This window comes from Haliotis cracherodii, unplaced genomic scaffold (genome assembly GCF_022045235.1).
Source record: "Haliotis cracherodii isolate W230 unplaced genomic scaffold, xgHalCrac1.p SCAF_9, whole genome shotgun sequence".
NCBI lineage: Eukaryota > Metazoa > Mollusca > Gastropoda > Lepetellida > Haliotidae > Haliotis > Haliotis cracherodii.
Window position 1 is genome coordinate 41749689 of NW_027266343.1, and position 17595 is coordinate 41767283.

The 17595-nt window shown below is 42.1% G+C and overlaps 1 protein-coding gene across 1 annotated transcript in view; it reads right to left on the reverse strand.

The window, feature by feature from the left end:
• Window positions 1-14524, reverse strand: part of LOC139452865 (prolactin-releasing peptide receptor-like) — a 78586-nt gene extending 64062 nt beyond the window's left edge. The window contains exon 1 of the mRNA XM_071234503.1: window positions 14356-14524. The gene's annotated coding sequence lies outside the window, so the exon portion shown is untranslated. The remainder of the gene's footprint in view (window positions 1-14355) is intronic.
• Window positions 14525-17595: the final 3071 nt, after the last annotated feature.

Sequence of the window (17595 nt, forward strand, 5' to 3'; positions counted from 1 at the left end):
ACATACTTTCTTGTGCCCGGTAGTTTATGCTTACCCCTGGAGATGCTGTGGAAGACAGGTTTCCAGTATTCCAAACATGGCACAAGAGCGAACTCAAATGTGGATTGCTTGGTTACAAGTTTACAGGGGCGGACCTGGCTGATTGCAGTCATGGCACCCCGACGGCATCATTCGTTCCTAATGCAGTCTACAACGAGCATGACCAACACTCAATATTACAGGCCCCCTGCGGTAGAAATATATTGTGGCGTCAAATAAATCCAAATACTGTCTCAAAACCCCAGACATTTCTTAATATTCTTAATATTCACCTTCACTTACGCATCTATGACCAAAATGATTCGTCTTCAATGACGCATCTATTACCAAAATGATGTGACCCGTGAAGATTCCGGGGTAGAATAGGTCCTCAGCAAGCCATGCTTGCCGTCAAAGGTGACTATGCTTGTCGTAAAAGACGACTAACGGGATCGAGTGGTCAGGCTCTCTGACTTGGTTGTCATCGATCCCAATTGCGTGGATCGATGCTCATGATATTAATCACTGGATTGTCTGGTCCAGATTCGATTAATTACAGACCGCCGTCATATAGCTGGAATATTGCTGAGTGCGACGTTAATCGACAAACCAACCAACCAACCAAACCAAAATGATGTCCAATCAATTATGCAATTCCCTATTTTGACTTGTACCATATGCTCCCTTGTTGTTTCAAGTGAACAATTAATTTGCCTTTGCATGTGTTGGTGACGGGTGCCACTGTGGGACAGGACACGCTGACCTGTTCGCGAACACCGGAAATCATCACTATTTGATATAGATTCAAAACCATATGCACATGACACAGTCGGGATCGTACAATGAATTCTGCAGTAAGGACACATTTCGTATGATTATGGAAAGGGTTTTGTAGCGTTTATTTCCACAAACGACGGCATATCACCACCAAGCTATCACCAGGTTTCCTCACGCAGATATTAAGGTTGTCAACATTGTCTGGAGATGTCACTTTGGCTTCTGGGTCGCTCATCGGCTATGTCATTATCACTATTCTGCCACTCAGGTTTTTCGAGTTAATGGTTCCTCACAATGGAACGACACAACACCTTCCATCATGTTTACAGCCAGGAGGTCTTTTCGTAGACGTGTTCCTGGAAACCTACCCGGGTACAATCAGAAGCATGTTATTCTCAACAAGTAATCAATAAACACAATTTAAACAGACACTGCCTTCTCAGCGGCCCATGGCGTGGCCAGTTTCAGGTTTTTTGTGGCGATTCCATTGATCTGCGTTCTCGGTGGGCATTTATGGTCACGTGATCCTTTTGTGGCGTTATCGATTGGTGTGAGTAGACCCGGGTTTTAAGATTCCATCGTTGATAGAGTCGTAAGGCCTGAACCGTATTTAGATAAAAAGAATCGTTAGGAATATAATTTGTCTTTGGTAACGCGTTTATCAATGTTGATGGTGATTCGTTTCAGTTCGTTTACAACAATAATATGAATTCTGTGAGAAGCTTTCACGATATTGATGATGGAATAAAACAGCATTCACATAAAACGGCGATAGTGATCAAATGTCAAACACGACAATCAAAATAAAACTCATAACCTGAGGCTGTCAATGTCAAGGTCAGAACAAGATACAGAGTTCAAGAAGATTTAGTGGTTCTTCAGCAGGATATAAATAACATTATGCGTTTAAGTGTTGTCAATAATTATACCTACTCAAAACTAGATAGATGATTATGTACCCTGAGACTTTTATCAAGGATGTCTATCTGCAACTCAGACGAATCGATCCCCTACATGACCACAATCCGTTCAGCCAATTATTGGTGCACCTGTTTGCAAGAGATATCACGAGACTGCAGACGTGAAACGACGGATGAGCTGGACCAAAGCAAACGCGTTGACAGCATCTCTTAGACTCAGACAGTCTGAGTTTCGGACTGCCTGTCAACGTTGAAAGTTTGTATACTTCTAATGTACATCGGCCCATATGTGTATCTGGCACATGTCAACTTTATCCTAAAACATCATTAGTGAGAGAGCGGTTTAACGCCGCTTTCAACAATATGTATCAGTTATATCGCGGCGTGTTATCTCAACGTGGTCGAAAGGGGCAACTAACGGTATCGGGTGGTCCGACTCGCTGACTTGGTTGATGGATGTCAGTTGCGTAGATCGATGCTCATGATGTCAACCACTGGAATGTCATCCCAGGCTCCGCCTTCAAGACCGCCGTCAAATAGATGGAATATTGTTGCTTTGGTTTTTTTATGTTCAAAGCCGCACTCAGCAATATTCCAGCTACATGACGGCGGTCTGTAAATAATCGTGTCTGGAACAGACAATCCAGTGATTGACATGAGCATGGATACGAAGGCATGCATCAACCAAGTCAGCGAACCTGACCACCCGATTCCGTGAGTCGCCTCTGCGACAAACATAAATCGCCTTTTACGGCAAGCATGGGTTGCTGAAGACCTCTACTAAAGCTGAGTGCGGCGTTTAACAACAAACAACAGCTTAACGTTGTGGAAAGTGCGATGGTCCTGATCATACATTGTCCAATAGCACTTGGGTTCAACGCCGCTTTCAGTCTTTCATCGTGATCAGTTGTAAGCTTAACGTGGGTGGAAAATCCGCGATGGTGATGATCAAACGTTTGCCAAATTGGAGAAAACAATGGCGCTAGCACACCAAGGATGAATACAAGCATTGCGAATCTGATATTCGAACTGACAAAAAGTAGTTGTTGGTATGGCTAAGGAACGCAACTCTGCTGAGCAAATTGCAGCGCCTTCAACCCGCTACGAGGAAAGTCACATTAAAACAGCTGACACTGAAGGAGAGCGAATCAGCTACAGCTCGCGAAACATCTTAATTTGTACAGGGAGGCAAAAACTGTTAATCTCGAAAGATACACGCTATTCATTACTCGGGTCGTTATCGCACGAAGATGCACTGTAAGAAATAATGTGGTGGAATCTGTGAAAAAAAACCTGGTCTGGATGTCGGAACGGGCGTTTCCTTGTTAAATTGAACTACGCAAATGTCACTTGACTGTATCAAAAGAAGGTTAACATTTTCCAGTCTTTTTAGTTCAAGCGGTTTTACATCTCAAATATATGTGCTGCCCTGGTATTCTTAAAGGGCTGTTTTACTATAACGATGAAAAGGGAAACGTGGGGCCGCGACCACAGCACTACATTTGTCGTAGTTCCAACAAGAAGACAAAGTGAGTGAGTGAGTGAGTTGGGTTTAACGTCGCTTTTAACAGTATTCCAGTTATATCGCGGCGTGTCAGCTTAATGTGGTAGGAAAGCCCGAAGAGATGCAGGTCTCAGACGTTTACCACTTCGGTGAAACCCACGAGCACGGGTATGGTGCTGACAAACCTAGAAACATAATCTTAGCGAACCGGGATTCGAAACCACAATCATAGCTTTCCGGCGTGCCCAAGGGACGCAACTCTGCACAGCGAATCGCGGCGCCTTAGACGACTGGGTCACCCGTGCCCCCTGAAGACAAATACTTCGATAGTCCTCACGGTGAGTTAGCTTTGTGGAACGGACCCTATGTCAGTGAGTGAGAGTTTCATGCCGCTTCATGACACTCTTCTAGCCATATCATTGCATGAGACGCCAAGAGTCGGTTTCACACATTGTGCGACAATCGAACACGGACCTTTATCGTGACGAACCAACTTTTTAAACATTGGACTACTCATTCTCCCGAAAATGACTTAAGGCCATGAGTGATTGGTCATGATTGTAATTTACATTTTAAACTACTTTTAACAACATCAGCAATATCATGACGGGATACAAAAATAAGGGTTTAATCTCTGATAACCATCTAAAGATTCGAGCCCTGGGCGATAACGTGAGAGACGAACGCTCTCCAACGACTGGTCTGCCTTATCACCCACACGTGTGTTTTTATGTATTCACAGTAAACTACGGTTATAACGAACTCAAAGGGACTACCAATTTTAGTTCGTTATAACCGTAATTCCTTATAAGCAAATATACAGTATAACTACAGCAAATAGTCGGGACTAAAAAGTTAGTTCGTTATATCCGTTAGTTCGTTATAAGCGTGTTCGTTATAACCGTAGTTCACTGTATATGCATGTAAATGGGACACAGGCATATCAGCGTGCGTCAATAACAATTAATTCCCTGAATGTGTAGCAGTTAGTCAGGATGTTCTTCAGTACCCAAATTTAATCAACGAGTCTTTGAGATGTTGATTTTGCGCCATGACATTGTTAACCTTCTTTAGTTATCTTAACGACCATTTAAAACGGCATTCTGTCTGAGAAATCGATTTGTGAATCGCGGTATATTTTCAAAGCACTGTCGTTCCATGGTGGCACCCTTTCGATTCCCGAAACCTCAGACAGAGTTTCATTGATTTCTATTTTGAGACCGCGGCATTAACAGAGGCGAATCCAAGAAGCAATCGTGATCTTGAGGATGTTCCTGGAGTTCAAGGGCTGGGGGCAGGCATGGGCTTTCCAGTCGACTAAGCCGCTGAAATTCGCTATGCAGAGTTGCGTCCCCTAGGGGTGCCAGAAACGTATAGTTCGCCTGATAATGTTTCTGGGTCTGTCAGCAAGATGCTAGTGCTCCACGAGGGTCCCACAAAGTGGTTAACGTCTGTGGCTTTGGACGTTTCTCCCACATCAAGCTGACACACCGTGATATAACTGAATACTGTCCAAAGCTAGCTTAAACTCAACTCATTATCTCACTGCTTCAAGGTCGGTGGGGTAAACCGAAAGGTTTATGCGTTAACTGTTAATCTCAATGTCCGGATTCGGATCCCTTAATGGCAATTCTTGGAGTCTCAGACAGTTCTTGTGCCACGCGATCATATTGTTGAAATACTGGTAAATGTGGCGTGATAACTCAAATACGCGCTCAAGGAGTTTGTGACAATCAACAATACATGGGGAAATGTCTTGTTATCAATACATGCCGCTTTTGTCTTAACGCCATGTTTGTACGGTGCATGGTATCACCCTTCAGACCCACGCACTGAAAAAAACCCTCTGATACACTCCAATGTGAGCACGTGCATTGCCATGGCTATAGCGAATGGGTCCCGGGTTAGAATATAGGTCCCAAGCAACATATCCTTGACATTGGTTGGTTTGTTGTTTAACGCCGCTCTCAGCGATATTCCAGCTATATGACGGCGGTCTGTAAATAATCGAGTCTGGACCAGACAATCCAGTGATTGACATCATGAGCATCGATCCACGCCATTGGGATCGATGACATGCATCAACCAAGTCAGCGATCCTGACAACCCGATCTCGTTAGTCGCCTTTCACGACAAGCATAGTCACCTATTACGCTCCTTGACGTAAGAGGCGACTAATCTGACTGGGTGGTTGGATCCCTTATATGTTATCTTAACTGTGTCCAAACTCGATTAATTACAGCCATATAGCTGCAATAGTGCTAAGTGCGTCAAACAAACATACCTTATTATCACATGGCCAGCCATGTAAAAACATATTACGTCAGTGTTTCAAACAAGGGGTTTATTGATGACTGTTATTTAATAGAAATTAAGAAAACGTCCAAAATGCATTGAAGAGTATAGTATAGACACTGACTCAAAACACCAGGAGAAACATGTATATGTTTGAGAAATCCCCTGCTTAAATATTCCCGGAAGTGGCCTCTTATAAGAAGCATAGTCGCCTTTTACGGCAAGCTTTGTTTGTTTTTTGTTGTTGTTTTGTTAACGCCGCACTCAGCAATATTCCAGCTATATAGCGTGGTCTGTAATTAATCGAGTCTGGAACAGACAATCCATTGATTCACATCATGAGCATCGATCCACACATTTGGGATGCATGCATGCATCAACCACGTCAGCGGGCCTAACCACCCGATCCCGTTAGTCGCCCCTTACTACAAGCATAGTCACCTCTTACAATAAGCATGGGTTGCTTAAGACCTATTCTACCCCGGATCTTCACGGGTCAAATCGCTAATTTTGGTCATGGGTATTTTACAATTTTTTCAATTTCATTAATTACATATTTCAATGTTTCTGTTATACCCATGAGTGATACTTAAATACTCATATCAGTCTGTCTGTCCTTCATCGAATTGGGCCGCAGATGTCGTCCTCGCGATCAGTGATTGTTGTCGGTAAACGTTTGTAGCGTTTATCAAATGCACTTGAGTCTGCAGACCGTGTTGTCTGTTAAATGTGTTTGTGAATGAGTGAATATTGGTACAAGCCACACTATTGCAGCTGAATCACTGCAGCCCGTACAGAATCGAGTCTGACCCCGGTAAAGTCGTGTCTTGACACACAATCAGCCAGGTCGCACAGTGTAACCCCGACCCCCATTTTCGACGGCTCTTGCGACCAGCACAGGACACTAAAGACCAATTCGGTCGGACTTCCCAACGGATGATCTTTGACAAGACACAAATCATACATAATTTAAGTAAAACATTTGTTTCCATGTATTATTTATGTTTTGGAGACCAGCGCAGACTTGTTCATCACACTGGAAGATTTTCTATCAGTTTCCAATATTCAAGCCATATCACGGCGGCGTTACATCAGAAATGGGCGAATTTGAATGGTGAAATAGCTATTTCCCTTCCACTCATGTCCCAACCGAACTCGAAATAAAGAGACAAGTGAATCCGCTTCGTCTGTTTCATATTTAGGTCTATGTATAAAGATTCAGCGACAAGAACTATCCACAAGTCTCTATAACATGAGAACTTCCCTGTATGTCCAGCAGCACCAGCCTTTGGTGCCCCAACGTTTGAGGTATAATCGAGCATGCTGTTTCTACGAAGATTTCAGAGAGCGTGATACGACTCAATACCTGTGTGATCAGGGTTCAAGACATTCAAGGCCTCAGTAAAGAGTTCAAACGTTTTATGGCAGACATAAGGATGGCATTTCCAAATCTGACCAACACTTACCTAAATTATATCCGATGCAATTCCCTATTTTACGGAAGCGTTTTAGGGCCATTTGTTAAAAAAATCGATACTAAGTTGAAATTTCAAGATACTATCTTGAAATTACAAGATACAGAAGTTGATACTTTCTTGAAATTTTAACTTAGTAACTAGAAATTTCAACTTCTGTATCTTGAAATTTCAACTTTGTTTCTTGAAATTTCAACTTAATATCTTGAAATTTCAAGACAGTATCGATAAAAATATTAAAAAAAACATATGGCCCTAAAAGGCTTCCGTACTATTTCGAATCGTCCCCATGTTTTTCAGGAGGGCACTTGACTTGCCTGTGCGTGTTTCTATGACGGGCGCCGAAGGTGGGTAAGGATATGCTCACCTGTTCGAGTGCACCTGGTCTCAATACCATTAGACAGTGATCCATAAACATGCATGGTTATAGTCAGAAACTTGGAATGGAATGAATCTTAGAATGGAGATTTCTTACGATAAATGGAAATGGTTTTGTCACCTCAACGTGAAGGCTACCCCAATTCCCTTATATATTTATCAACACTATCAAATATACTTGGTGATGCGAAGCGTGGTACATTCGTGATCCAGTTATTTATTCTGTAAGGTCCATTCAACTCTATTAAGATGTGGTCTTTAGGCAGATAGACCCGTGAAGATCCAGTGTAGAATAGGTGATGATCCGGGGTAGAATAGATCTTCAGCAACCGATGCTTGCCCTAAAAGGCGACTATGCTTGTCATAAGAGGTGACTAACGGGATCGGGTGGTCAGGCTCGCTGAACTGGTTGATGCATGTCATCGTATCCCAATTGTGTGGATCGATGCTCATGATACCAATCACTGGATTGACGGGTCCAGACTCGTTTATTTACAGACCGCCGTCATATAGCTGGAATATTGCTGAGTGCGGCGTTAAACAACAAACAAAAACTATAGGCAGATAGGTTGGCAGTAGCTTTGAAAACCTTTTTTGACAGGCCCTGAGACACTGTGTTTGTTTAAAGCATCATGCATATTTTAACCTGTCAAATGAAAGGTTGATTTGCATCTGATATATATAGTTATTATGAGGACCAATGCGCCATTCTTTATATTTCCATGGCAGAATGCTTTATTTAGAAATAAACAGGCAGACATAAAGTGGATGTAGCTCAGATAATTAATTCCGTCCTTTTTTGTTACGTTTGCTTCGTAAAAATATCAGTCTGACTGCCACAAATATAATCATTTTGTTGAATTGATTTGGCTTGTATAACCGTAGCTGTATGGCATTTTCATTTTAGCAAAAAAGCAATCAAGAGCATGATCCGAAATTGATATTGCACCATTGAACGAGGCTGTACAGGTCTTTTTTAATGAACGCGGCATCTTGGATGTAGACTATTTTTTATCATTGAATTGTCAGACGAATTGTACTGGTCGATCTCATAGATTCCAAAGAAAAAACAAATGCTAATGCATTAATAATATCAATAGAATCATAAGAGAACCAAGACCGCCTCCGTGGTCTAATGGTAGAGCGTCCGCCCGGAGAGCGGAAGGTCCGTGGTTCGATCCCCGGTTGCGTCATACCAAAAGACGTTAAAAGATGGTACTTGATGTTACCCTGCCTGACGGCATTAAGGGGCTAAATCAAGAACTGGTCGGCTCGGAGTCTGTATACTGTGTCTGAGTGGGGTGTTCATGTTAAACTGGTATCTCAGTGCGCTAGCACTATAAATCGGCATCAGTCCGTACTAGTACAAGCAGCCACACAAACACACACACGTGCATGAACGTCGCTGTATAAGTGCAATAATCTTGGACGCGACGTTAAACCCCATTTCATCTTACTGTGAAGGCATGGTTAGGTGCTCATAGCATCAACCACTGGTTTGTCTGTCCCAGCACTAATATTTACAGACAGACGCGATATCCGTCAATTTATACTGTTCGTTGTTTAACGCCGCACTCAACAGTATTCCCACTATATGTCGGCGGTCTATGAAGAATCCTTCCGGACCTGACATCACGAGTGGTGACTATGGTTTTACGCCGCTTTTAGCAATTTTCCAGCAATATCATGGTGTGGGGGGGGGGGGGGGGGGGGGGGGGGGGACACCATACTTCACACATTGTACCCATGTCGGGAATCGAACCCGGGTCTTCGGCGTGACGAGCGAACGCTTTACCCACTAGGCTACCCGACCGCCCCGTCCTGCCATCATGAGGTAATGATAGTAACTATGGCAAATAAAACTAAAACGCAAAGAACAAATCTATCAGATTATAATACAATGTCATAGTAAAAAATATGAGCATCGAACGATTTTGAACCTGTAATCTTTAAGAGTATTATTGATAATTATATTCGTATTACGCATCACAAAGCATCCGAATCATGTTTCCAGCTGTAAACACGACACCAACACACCATGCTGGGAAATCAACCAGAATGGTATATGATTGTTTCACAACATCACAAGGCTAGTCTCCTTATACGGGCCTCATTACTGAGAGCACTTCGCACGTAAACACGGCTATGCGCGTAAACTAATATTTCATTACTTGGAGTTGACGTGTCAGTCTGTCGGTGTCTCTGATGTTCGACAACAATATTAATGGTGTCAAAACTCTCATTATCACGTGATCCGATCTGTCAGCACATGTCCGACATTGATGGATGACGTCACACTGATCAACAGCTGGAGTTGTTGATGTGATTTTTTTCCTCCATGGCACCGGGAACATTGTGTTATGGGAAAAAACGGGTTAAAATACAATTTATCCTTTACTGAACGACAAACCTGGAACCAGACCAATCAACATGCTAATTTTCTAAAATAGTCAAATAAGAACACATTTTATTCTTTGCTCTCTATATGATAAGTTTTAAAATTAAAATTGTGAGTTTGTGTAACGCCGCACTCAGTAGTATTCCAGATGTATTACAGCAGCCTGAAAATAATCGAGTCTGGACCAGACAGTCCATTGAATGGTTTTATGAGCATAGATCTACGCAATTGGGATACAATGACAGGTATCAACCAAGTCAGCGAGCCTGACCACCCGATCCCGTTTGTCGCCCCTTACGACAAGCATAGTCGCCTTTTCCGACAAGCATGGGTTGCTGAAGGCCAATTCTAACCCGTATCTTCACCGGGGACTGAAACGCACAAAGTTCTGGCCAACACTATATCAAGTAAACTTTCCCTAATCCAACAGAAGTAAATATTATTTTGTGTAAATATTTTGATTATACAATTCCTACAACATATCCACTTTCAGTGTTGCTTTTCCTTCGACCACAAAATCCACACAAACATTTATGACAAATAAGTTAATACAAATATAATGTTATTTCAATCAATACAATCTATTTTGTCAGAAACAAACATGCATAGAAACTGTTAACTGAGTTAAAAGGAACGTTGGACTTTTCTGCCAGACAAGAATCTGAACATAAATATTTATAACTAACGCTTTACATCTTGGAACATACCTTATTGGTGTGTATAATTAAAACATTGAAAGTGCTATTATTATTCATATCGTTGTGGCTGCAATGCACATCAAATACATTTATAATCCATGATTTTATGTAAAGAGTTATTACGAAGGGAATATCTAAATTGTTTGATTGGCATTCTAGAAGTTGGTGAGTATATAAATAATAATAAAAAACCTCTGGTTCATTGCATTTGCGTTATGTCGGTAAGATTCTTGCACCGTTATCAGGCTTTTTTGTTTAACACCGCACTCAGCAATATTCCAGCTATATGACAGCGGTCTGTAAATAATCGAGTTTGGACCAGGCAATCCAGTGACTGACATCATGAGCATCGATCCACGCCATTGGGATACGATGACATGCATCAACCAAGTCAGCGAGCCTGACCACCCGATCAGGTTAGTCGCCCCTTACGACAAGCATAGTCGCCTTTTAAGGCACTTTGTGATAAATGAATGAGTTAGCAAGTGAGTCTGATTTTACGCCGCTTTTAGCAATATCCCACCAATATCACGGCGGGTGACACCAGAAATGGGCTTCACACAATGTACCCATGTCGGGAATCGAACCCGGGTCTTCGGCGTGACGAGCGAACGTTTCAACCACTAGGCTACCCGACCGTCCCTAATGGAGGTAATGAAGCATACAGGTAATGAAGCCAGATTACTGTAAGGATAGGGAGTAAAAAGTTGCGACAAGCTGATTGGATACTGCTTTATAAAAAAAATTGATATTTAAACTAATCGTCAATGGTTTTTCATACCGTCCCGCTACATAAACAGGCAATTATGAATTGTTTGTTTGTTGTTTAACGCCGCACTCAGCAATAGCCCAGCCATATGACGGCGGGATGTTAATAATCGAGTCTGGACCAGACAATACAGTGAGCATTGATGAGTATTGATCTTCGCAATTAGGATACAATGACATGCATACTACAGGTCACCGAACCTGGCCACCGTTCATCCCTTTTGAACATGTGTGTTGCTGAAGACCAATTCTAACCCGGATTTTCACGGGTGTCATGGAACAGGCGGTATCATATACTGGGAAGGTGAGGTGAAATTGGGTTTAATGTCGCGTCCAAGATTATTGCACTTATATAGCGACGTGCATGCACGTGTGTGTGTGTGTGTGTGGCTGCTTGTACTAGTCCGGACTGATGCCGATTTATAGTGCTAGCCCACTGAGATACCATGCCGCAGTTTAACATGAATACCTTACTCAGACACAGTATACTGACTCCGAGCCGACCAGTCCTTGTTTTAGCCCCTTTAACGTCTTTTGGTATGACGCGGCCGGGGATCGAACCCCGGACCTTCCGCTCTCCGGGCGGACGCTCTACCACTAGACCACGGAGGCGGTATGATATACTGGGAAACGTTGCGTGAAACCAGCGGTTATGGGATGGGTCCCTACCATTAGTTTTTACACGCCATTTGTCTGTCTGTCACAAAACTCTGATTTTGTTGTCACACATAGGATATGACAAGACCTACCGTTGTAATGGAACAATACACCTGCTTCTAATTAGGCTGGTCTGCAGGACATGTGATGCTTGGGGAGCTTCAGTCACAGTTTAGATACGTAACTAATCAATATTTGAAGATTCACTGTCAACTACAGCATTTTTCAGATCCCGACTGCATTCCAGTGATAAATTAACTTGTCCGATGTGTTCATTTTATTGACACTGGCGCCGGGCAATGTGAATGTTACCCCCGTGGACACGAGTGGCAGCTAGAGGCAGAGCAATATCTCAAGCCTCAAAAACAGTTTCAAACCTTTGTAGGGAGTGCGTGAGTTTGGTTTAATGCGTCTTACGGTATTAAACGGTTGATATGGGAGGAGAGCCCAAAGTGATGCAGGCCTCTGACGTTTACCACTTTGATGAAATCCACGAGCACGGGTATGGCGCTGACAAACCCACACTCGGTGCGAACGGGGTTCGAACCCACGGTCCCGGGTTTATTGCGTGCCCAAGGGACACAACTCTGCACAGCAACCTTTGTAGCAAGATGTTATTACAATTCAATTTCATTTTAAGAAAAAATAAAATCATATTAAATCATGTTGAGGAAATGCCTCTAACAAGAAAATGATTTAAAAGCTAACTTGCATTTTCTGTTACAAAGAATGAACCTAATGAGGGGAAGAAATCAATTTGATTTATTCTCTGATGATGAGGGCCGTTCACGTTTTGGCGCCGTGTATATAACTACTGACGACAAGAAAATGATTAAACATTCCCAAGGACTAGTTTTTATAATTATTTGCTGATATTAAGACACAGAAACGTACCACTCAACATGTGTACTACATAATTAAATTTGATTTGAAGCTATGGCACGGAGTAATTTACAGCCTAAAATTACCAAGCTGATAGACAAATGCCAAATGATATTTGACCGATCAATACTAATAACTAAATGTAATGTTTTCTTCAACATTTTACGAGCTACTGAAAAGCGATTCGTAGCTTATTAGCTTCAATGTAATAGTTTTGTGGCGAATTTCTGAAGATTAATATGAAAGTTAGTTTTCACGTGTACCCGTGGTTGGTTGGCTGGTTGGTTTGTTGTTTTACGCCGCACTCGGCAATATTCCAGCTATATGAGCTATATCCAGTCTGTAAATAATCGAGTCTGTACCAGATAATCAGTGATTGATATCATGAGCATCGATCCACGCAATTGGGATCGATGACGTGCTTCAACCAAGTCAGCTAGCCTGACCACCCGATCCCGTTAGTCGCCCCTTCCGACAAACATAGTCACTTTTTACGGCACTTTGTGATAAGTGACTGAGTGAGTAAGTGAGTTTGATTTTAAGCCGCTTTTAGCAATATTCCAGCAATATCACGGCTGAGGACACCAGAAATGGGCTTCACACATTGTACCCATGTCGGTAATCGAACCCGGGTCTTCGGCGTGACGAGCGAACGCTTTAACCATTAGGCTACCCGACCGCCCCTGGGTGGTCAGGCTCGCTGACTTGATTAATGCATGACATCGTATCCCAATTGCGTAGATCGATGAACATGATATCGACCACTGAATTATCTGCTCCAAACTCATTTATTTTTTCAGACCATCATCATATAGATGGAATATTGCTGGGTGCGGCTTAAACAACAAACAAGCAAACATAGCGTATCCAGCCACGCGTGTATGATTATAATACACAGCTTATGGAAAGAAAATGCAGTTGCATGTCTTTCTGACCATGTATTTCGGTACATCGTAATCGACGTATGCGAAGGGAAAGAGAGGGGGAAAGTTGAATAAGTAAGAACAGGGTACAACGACACAACGTCACGAAGCCATATCCACATGATAAAAGCACGGGTGATTGGATGTTAAACTGCTACAGGACAAAAATGTTAGGACTTTTCATTTCCTGGGTTTCATGTTATTAGGTCCCCGTCGGTACAAAAGTGTTGGTGTAGACCTAGCATAGACTTCTACTGACAAAATCTCATTCACTTCACACACTCTTAATATGGCAGGACGAAAACATCAAACATCGATCTTTACTAATTTCATTTTCCGATGGAATTGGTATAGGGCGCCATGATTATCAATGAAGCACGGGGGTTTCGGGAACTGTTGCAAGTCATAGATGCAGCCAATCGAATAAAAACGTCATCATGTGTTGTCAGCCGATGGCACCATGTACTACCGTTGACCCGAGATTCTAATCAAATCTAAAACCGAACAGACATGCTCAACGGTCAGGAGAGTGGTAGGCCATAAACGAAGGCTCTTGTGATAAAGATGTCATTAATCGTACTAAAAATACCGCCGGTAAAATCTCCCTTTAGATCACCACGATCACCAGTCAAACACTACATTACCCTACAGGAATATCTTACCTGTGTTTCCAGCTGAGGCAGGCGACTTCCGGTTGAAGCAGACGACAGCCTGATGTCGTCTGCTCGATACTGAAATGCTTCCTTTTGTGGGTGACGGTTGACTTTGTCTCTGGGGACATAAAGTCGGGTAGAGCGCCGTGCTACATGTAGGGCTGTGCTCGTGCTTGTGTTCCTGTTCGAGTCGGAAGCGAGACCGAGAGTAGATGAGTCCGGAATCCAACGACCAGGACTGCCGATCAATGATCGATTGAGCAGCAACTGGGAATTAACCGCTTCCACAGATTACATGGACAGTTGATAATAGCTTTTAAGGCTGGTTGATAAATTTATCAAATTGATCGTTTGCGCCTAGCTCGTGGTGCCAGCACATACAGGCTATGCGTTTGGAGCGGTTTTTGTGTTTTGCCATCCGTCACATGACGTCATGATACCTCTGGGGGAGACGAGTTGGTCAAGCATATATTTATCGTTACAAATCACCAAGGAGGTCGTCCCGTTGCGTTAGGCTCAAGCGAAAAACAAGACTTGCATTTGAAAAGATTGTATTGATTATATGTTCCCGTAATATCAATAAATCACAACATTAATCGAAGAGAGATACTGTTTATTAAGTGTATGCAGGTCAAAGTACTTATTGGTATTGATTTGTCATGATTATAAAATTTAAAACGGCTTGGATCGGAAAGTAATCAATATTACACTCCTGATTTGGTTACATATCATAAACCAAACTTTACGCCTGCTGAAGATGAAACGATCATGTCTGATCATTTGATATACTGTTATATGAGATACAAATGTCTTTATGACAATTAATATGACAATTATATGTCCAAACGTACAATGGACATACAGGTTTTGAGATGACCCACGACACCCTCTATTGTCTGTCAATCTAATCTGAACGCCCGACTGAACTCCCTGTTCAAAACAATAGGTGGTGGCTGGTGTCGAGGAGACACAAGGGGAGACAACCATGAGTGAGTGAGGGAGTTGGGTTTAACGCCGCTTTTAACAGTATTCCAGTTATATCGTAGCGTGTCAGCTTAATGTGGGAGGAAAACCAGAAGTGATGCAGGTCTCAGACGTTTACCACTTCGGTGAAACCCACGAGCACGGGTATGGTGCTGACAAACCTAGAAACATAATCGGGGCGAACCGGGATTCGATCCTACAATCATAGTTTTCTGGCGTACCCAAGGGACGCAACTCTGCACAGCGAATCGCGGCGCCTTAGACGACCCCAGGGACAACCATTTGCACTGGCTAATCGCTATGGTGTCACAGCCGGTGAAACTTGATTGCGCGGGCGATGAATTTTTGGGTACCAGTCGTTTGTCAAACATATCTAAAGAGTAGGGTTATAATGTTCTGTTTTGGGTTAAGTTTTAGTTTTCAATATGTACGTTGTAAGTGAAAAAGAGTCGTACGTCCGATGTAATGGTATATCGGTGAATGAGGTAGTCAATGAGTTAGAAGCGTGCAATCCTTCGAAACACTCATATCAGGCAGATCATAATGTAGAAATAGTTTGTCAACATATAACGCTTCAATAATTATTATTTATCCGTGGGCAAGGTATACGTATTACCTTTTGTATTTTACTTTCCATTGTAATTGTATGGAAACCCTAAACAAAAGCACTAGCAAGTTGCAAACCATGTAGATATCTATAGATAGATTGTCAACAGTTACAACATTGCCCACTTTTTTACTGGTGCTCTTATATTAAGTGAAACCAATAAAACCTTAAAGGCATAGTGTGTGTTTTGTAATAAATAAAAATAAAAAAAGAGTTGATTTACAAATTACAAAGCAGTAAATTATTTCTCCTTTATGCTACATTGTTCCTTTTTTATAGCAGAAGTAGTTCTCGTGGAAGATGGTGGCGACATTTAACTGATCGTGAGGCCTCCGTAAACCTTGATCAGCCTCAAACATTTTTCTTCCGACCCTATGGGTTTGGGTAGAAGTATACATCTAATCATAACGATATTCCAAATTATCTCTGTGGTACCAAATATCGTCATGTAAGATGTCACTTAAAACTGATTTACATGTATGATGTTCAACAACTATCGACCAGATCTGTGGCATGTATCTCTGTTCACCCAGCACTGAATGGGTACCCGGTAGGATGAGATGATGATGTGGTTCTTAACCTTCTAGCGCCTCACAGGCAGCTTGGGTTGTAACATGAAATGAAAAATCGAGTAATAATGATGAAGCTTTGGCGCATTATTGATGCAAACTGCGTTATTATTATTATTATTATTATTATTATTATTATTATTATTATTATCAAATTAAAATAAAAAAATGCAGCAAAGAGGGTTTGGGTGGCCCTGGCAAAGGCAGGCTGGTTAGGGCAATCATCAGCTCAGGGCCCTTGCCATTCGTCAAGTCCCATTCGGTTGCTGACCCTCTCAACAAACTGCACATGAACTCGATGCAGTGGTCGTTCAGATAACCTCTCCTTGACAAACTGAGCCTGGGCCGATTTGATATGGCACTTCACTTGGTTGACACTCATTTCTGTACCGTCCAGCAGTACAGAAAATCAACAAAATCAACACCGACATTGAGATTATGTCCCATATCCTTGGCTCGTTTTAGAAAGCCGTGGAATGCCTTGTTTTCATCATGAGTCTTAAAAATGAATTTTATTATTATTATTAGTAGAACTATACAGACAAGACATGTTTAGATCTAAACATGATTAGGAATGTCTTGAAATCCTAAACACTGGTGTCTGGGCTACGTGTAGAGGGGGCAAGGGCCCTGAGCTGACGATGGGTCTAACCAGCCTGACTGTGCCAGGATCACCCAAACCCTCTTTGCTGCATTTTTTAAATTTTAATTTGTACATAATCATAATCATAACAATAATAATCATGTTGATAATGATAATGATAATAATAAAAAATAAAATAATGATAATGCAGGGTGCATCAATAATGCACCAAAGCTACCCCATTATTACTCGATTTTTCATTTCATGTTACAACCCAAGCTGCCTGTGAGGCGCTAGAAGGTTAAGAACCACATTATCATCTCATCCTACCGGGTACCCATTCAGTGCTACTACACAGACAAGACATGTTAAGATCTAAACATGTTAAGGAATGTGTTGAAATCCTAAACACATTTGGTGTATTCCATCTTGACGTTATTAAGGTAACACATGAAATGAGCTATCATGTAACAGCCTGAATACCACCTAAAAACACCATCTCTATA